General features: G+C 38.6%; 1 pseudogene; it reads left to right on the top strand.

The window, feature by feature from the left end:
* Positions 1-229: 229 nt before the first annotated feature.
* Positions 230-4,880, top strand: LOC146453883 (uncharacterized; annotated as a pseudogene).
* The last annotated feature ends 1,110 nt before the right edge of the window (positions 4,881-5,990 follow it).

The following is a 5,990-nucleotide window of genomic DNA, read 5'->3' as shown; positions in this document are numbered from 1 at the left end:
CTGTGGTTGATGGCGGCCATCTTACTGAACAGTTCGATAATTGTTTACAGCGGTAAAACGCCAAGAATACTCTCTATATGAACTGTTATGCCCTTACAAAGGCCCTCTATTTTTCCCACGAAACCAATCAGAAAAAGCGATAGAAAACATTGACGTCTCCCCATAGCAACGGCACATTGAATGCCTGACACTTCTAGCTACTTCTGTGTTGCGTGTTTTAGACTGCGGAATGCCTAAAAGAAAAGCCTCGAAGGCCAGAAAAGAAGCGTCAAAAAAGGCTCACGAAGCCCGTGGTTCTGGATCGAAATCGAGAATATCTCTTGATTTTGAAAAACTAAAGAATGCCGGATGGACGATTGAAGAGTGTCCGAAGTCGTGTTCAGGAAAATCGTTGCAGGTCAGTTATAGGAATCCTGAGGGCAAATCTCTCAAAAGCGTCGAAGAAGTAAAGCGGCAATTACATGCTGAAGGAATACTTGAAGAATTCGTATCCAATGCAACATCCTCTGATGAAACCGGTGACTCTGATTATGAGGCTCCAATGGAAAAACAAACGCTGAAAGAAATCAAGCACGATAAAGTGTGAGTTTTGATATGTATAAAAATATTTACTGGCTTATACTGAAACACTGAGACCAACAGTCATCGCTTTACTGGTGTTAACATTTTTGGACTCTAATTGCGTGGAACCATTGCGTGAATACCGATTGCTTCGTGACTCATTCTTGTGAATTCTGCCCCTTTCGCTCCTCTCTCTTACGCGGAAAAACCTCTGGGATCAGAGGATTCGCAGATTCTCTGGGATCAATAGGATTCGCAGTTTACGATCTCTGTATGTTAGCACAACAGCGTTTTTTGAAGTGTGTTTCACATTCTCCCTATAAGAGAGTGAAAATTGTATAAATCTGCCTGTCTGAGGGAGTTACATTGAGTGCTCACGAGCATGAAGTTGAAATTGACATTTCCCTCTGGGTTTATATTTTTTGTAGAGTTGAAGTTCCAGAAGGACTGTTCATAGCGACAACCTCCAGCATTGTTGATTTTGTTGGCGAAGTAAATAAATATTTCAAGTGCACGTCAAACAATGGGAGATGTATTATTAGAATAGTAGGTGGCCCAGTGACAGGGATTTTGTGTGAAAGATACAGAGTTTGTCTGAGAGCCAGGGTAAATAAAATTAGACTTAAACTCTCCCTTTTTACATTGGGATTTCATCCTTTCATTTAGGGACAGACATTGATGCTAGTGCCTAACATCAGCCAAAGTTTCAAGACTACCGACAAATGGCATCAATTTTTGAGTTTAAGCAGGTTTGGTAGATGATCAGATATGGTTAGATTAGGTAATGTTGTACATAACACTCAAATTGCTTGGAGAAATTTATGTTATTCAACATAAACTTTTTAAGTATTTACCAAATCAGTGAATAGCAATTTTTGCGCGTTTTGATTGGCTCCCGTAACTCGAAATATCCTTTGCTATTCACTGTTTTGCGACCAGAGCCAAGATGGCAATTCGTTTTGAGACATTTATTTGAGCTATAAGTGGAGCAGTCATAGAAAGAAATACCAAGAAAGTGACGAACTTTGGCTTGTAGGTGTGTACTGGTAGGTAGAAAATTATTTTCTTGCTGAATTTGCAACAAAATCATAAAAAATGACCCCAGGAACGATGTCAATTGAAACATAAACTCTTAACTAAGTGACATGTTCTTTCACAAAAAGATACTTTTTTTAAATTTTTATTAAACTGATTTGGTCAATACTAAAACAACTATACCCCTCAGGGTCAGTTCATAGCGCTAGAAATATACCTGAACGCTTCGCGTCTTGGTATATTCACCACTATTCCCCTCCCTTTTGGGGGATAGTTGTTTCGTATTTTGTCTAAGCCACCTGTGGTTAGAAAGATAAGGTACCTCAATTCTGAAAACGCAAAGTGTTCACATGCCTCTTTGTTTGAAAATACTCAATTTGACATAGTGAAAAATGATCAATATGACTACTGCTGTTTTGCTAGAGGTTGTGGCCTTCACAGTCATAAGTGCTCTCACAATTCCATAAAATTGTAGGAGGTCATACCATAAATTTTCTAACACAATTACCTTACATGATTTTCCCGCTCAAACTTATTTCACAGGCCCACTCGTTCTTACAGCATATGGCAAAAAAGGATTTGGAGGGGCAATGGTCTTTTCCTTCAAGTTTTGTGGTTGCTGGATTGTTGAGATCGATTATAAGAGTAGTTACCTTGCCCAAGAATCCAGACGACAATTAGTGTCCTTGGCCATCTCCTTAACCTTTTTATTAGTGGGCATGGTTATGCTGGGTGCAGAAAGACCTTAGGAGTCGATGTTGGATGAGATGTGTGAAGATGGAAAGGAGAAGATGAAGGAACTCCTAGCTGACCAGATAGGCAGCTGGTCTAGAGCTGTTACTTGTTGTGATGGGTGTTGGTTGATTAGAGGGCATTTCAGTCAAAACTGCACATTCGTGATCAAGAATTTTTTTTACTGGTGCCCCTCTTTATTATGGGCATCTCTGTATGAGACGAGCTGACACCATTTGTGATGAGGAACTCTGGCAGGGGACAGCCAAGTTAGCTGAGGGGCATCTCAGTGAAGTGCTATGGGCCAAAGCCAAAGAAGAGGGGCTAAAAGTTGAAGTCAACTGGCAGGATGCTGACTCTTCCTCAGCCAAGGGGTTTCGCCAGTCATACTCAAATGAACAAGAGAGTAGAATCATGTTGTGTGGGGGCCATGTTGGAAGGGCCCATGGGAAGAAGCTTGAGGAGCTTAAAACAAAGTCATCATTCTCATCTGCTTTTATTGCCTTACACAAAAGAGAATTTCCTTCAATTGAATCTGTCAAATGTTGTGTTGGCAAAAAGTCATACATTTGTTGCCACTAGAAACAAACCTGTTTGTGGGTGTATTGGTCCGGGTTTTATCCAAAATTCCAAAATGCAAAGCGAAACCACTATTGTGCCCTGGTCCATGCTGGAAACAGCCCAGATAAATACAGACAAACTATGTTGGCCCTTGGAAAGTACCACTGTAGAGATATTCATGAATGGCAGGGGGGTTCCTGCAGCTTTCATCCACTCACTAAGTGAAGCTGTAAAAAGTGTGAAGCGGATGTTGATGGATTTTATGCAGAACTCAAATGTTCTGGTGAGGAATATCACTCAGCTCACATTCTGCGATGTGAATTTCATGCGCTGGCGTATGAAATAGAATGCAGTGAAAGAGCCAAAGATGCTGAGAAGGTCATCAAGCCAGACTTGGGAAAAGGGCACTCAAATCTCCTTGAGTCAACATTTAGTGTTCTCACTAAATTCTGCGCCAAGGACACTAACTTGCACATGAAGCATTACCATGCTGCAACAAACTTAGATTACTCCCGGCCAACATGGCTTGGTGCTACAAGAACAGAAGACCGGAGTACCATTGGATCCCTGACCTCTATTCACGAATGGGTCTTCCAGTCCTTGATGGCATTCAAGAAATGGGATGCATAGTTCTATCTACTTTGTATGTGATTTGTTATATGTGCTATTTATAAAATAACTAAGATAGTACACGTGCTCTGATTGGTTAAAAACCTATGGTTTATTGTACCGGTAAACTCGTAGAAAACTTAAAGTTATTTTATAAAAGCAATAGACCACACTTTCTATGGGTTTAGTGGCATGATAACCCACTTTTACAATGTACAAGCTTTCATCGTGTTCTCCCAACATCCCACGTGGGTTATTGTGCTGGTAAACACATAGAAAGTGTGGCCTATTGCTTAAATATTGTATCTATGTAAGCCTATCTGAGCATGTTTCCTGCAAAAATTTTATTTGTGTGACAAGTTTGTAATGTATTACTGGTGTTTCATCTATTTTGTCGATCACTGATCATTGTTGATCACAGGAAAATATGTTGATAACTGGACATTGCAATTGATGTTACAATACAATGAACATAAAGAGCTAATATTATTGTAACTATGACCATTTTATTACAGTCAACACGACAATGAGGAGAGATACAAGAGACTGGAGCGCTACAAAACTGCGGAAGGGAAGAGAAAAAGAGTACAGCGAAATATTGACCGTGCAGAGGAGCAGAAGCTAAGGTACTTTCTCTTACCTCAGTAGAGTCATGTTCCACTGTCTTCTATTTAAATATTAATGTGTAAACTTTAGGCTAGAGGTAGTTGATTTTCTTAGCTATAATTAAAGAGACTACTGTACATTGTGGAGATATTTACTTATTGCTTTTACTTAGACACAAAATTTCCTGATAAACTGGGAAGGATAAGAAATGCATTTTATTAGAAAAGCCAAGCTCTAACAGATTTTCCGTTTTTATGTTGTTGTTGATATCAATCTTTGTCTGTTTTCTTTCCTTCAGAAAGAAATATGTCAAAAATTGCCGAATACAGAACACCTATGGTGAGGATGCAGAGGATGACCTGGTTGAAGAAGAAGCAGTGTTGCTCACTGAGTCTGCAGTCCGTGATGGAAGTGCGACTGGTATCACTCTACCTGATACTACTATGCCAGCACCCCACGGAGCAGTTGTAGAAGTGGGAGGGAAGAAGTGCAAATGGTGTGGTAGCAACACTCACTCCCGCAAGAGTCACAAAGACTGCCCATATAATAAGTCAAAGGTGTAGGGCTTTTGCTCAAATAAGACTTTCCTTTTTTGATAACAGTTACAGTGACCAAAATTATCTGGCTGAAGAATTTTTGTGACACTGCTTTTCTGTAAGCCCTTTTATGGAATATTTATTCTTGCTTTGTTATCGTCATTTACAGTAATCTAACCATTCTAAATTGGATCAACTGTGGCAAAACAATTCATTCTTGACTAAGATAGCCAGTGTCCAAGAACTTTTATAGGCCCAATTAACTGAGATTATTTTGAAACAATAAAATGTTCAATCTGAATGTATTTCAGCAGCCGTCAATGAAAAGTACAGACTGCAGACTATTGTTTTCACCATGCAAATGAGTACATGACAACAATATCCCCATTGTTTTTCAACCCTAAAGACAATAGTCGACAGTCAGTCAGCAGTCTGCATTTTACACTGCCCTATTTTCAGCAGTAATTTGAATACAGCATAGGTAACTGAGAATGTTGCATTTTGAGGAAAAGGTGGTAAACCAGTTACTATTTGCAGTAATTATTTTGTTGTTACAATTAATTACTTTGTTGTTACAATCCTGAAGAGGATCCAGTGGAAGCTCTGTAAACCACACTGTCATCAGGGCAACTTTGTTTCTTTGATTTCATTTGTTTTCTTCATCAACAAATTGCATGGTGATTATAATTTTATTTGTAGACCTGACAGGCTACATTGGTGGCTGATGTTGGGATAATAGTAATTTGTTTTGACAATATTAGGCAAGTGATTACTTTAGAATCAACTTTTTTTGCTCCATTATCAAAGACACCCTTTTGTTAGTGATATGATGCACATGCATTTTGAGTAGATACAGTTTACAGTTCTCTTTCATGGTCTCAAAGGGCAATTTTACTGCATTACTTGAATTCAAGTGTAAGATTGACCATTGGCACCACAAAGGAGTGCCTTTTGGAAGTGAACATTAAAAAGACGGATGTATTTCCAAGACCAATTACGTGGATTAAGAAAGATTGATTACTGTTAATTGGAAAAAGCATAATAATTATACCAGGAATTTTGAAAGCACATATCTATTTCCAAATATATACCATGATTAGTCACATTTTTGTAGAAAAGATGAGCGGAAATGCAGTAGATTATTGAATGCAATTTTAGAATAAAACAATTAAAAAAATAAGTGTAATAGAAAAAAAAGTGTAACTTCATTTATCTCCAGGCCATTTCGCTGTGAATAAGTCTGACATCGTGACCTTGTAAGCCTGAAATTCAAAAAAAGTGCAATGTTAGTTTGGTGGTGGGAATTCGAAACCTTTTTATATGAATAATGACATGTCCATCAAAAAACCC

The sequence above is a fragment of the Pavona decussata genome, unplaced genomic scaffold, assembly GCF_977016875.1.
Source record: "Pavona decussata unplaced genomic scaffold, jaPavDecu1.1 SCAFFOLD_321, whole genome shotgun sequence".
Lineage (NCBI taxonomy): Eukaryota > Metazoa > Cnidaria > Anthozoa > Scleractinia > Agariciidae > Pavona > Pavona decussata.
The sequence above is the reverse complement of the archived record's forward strand: the minus strand, read 5'-3'. Positions and strand labels throughout refer to the sequence as shown.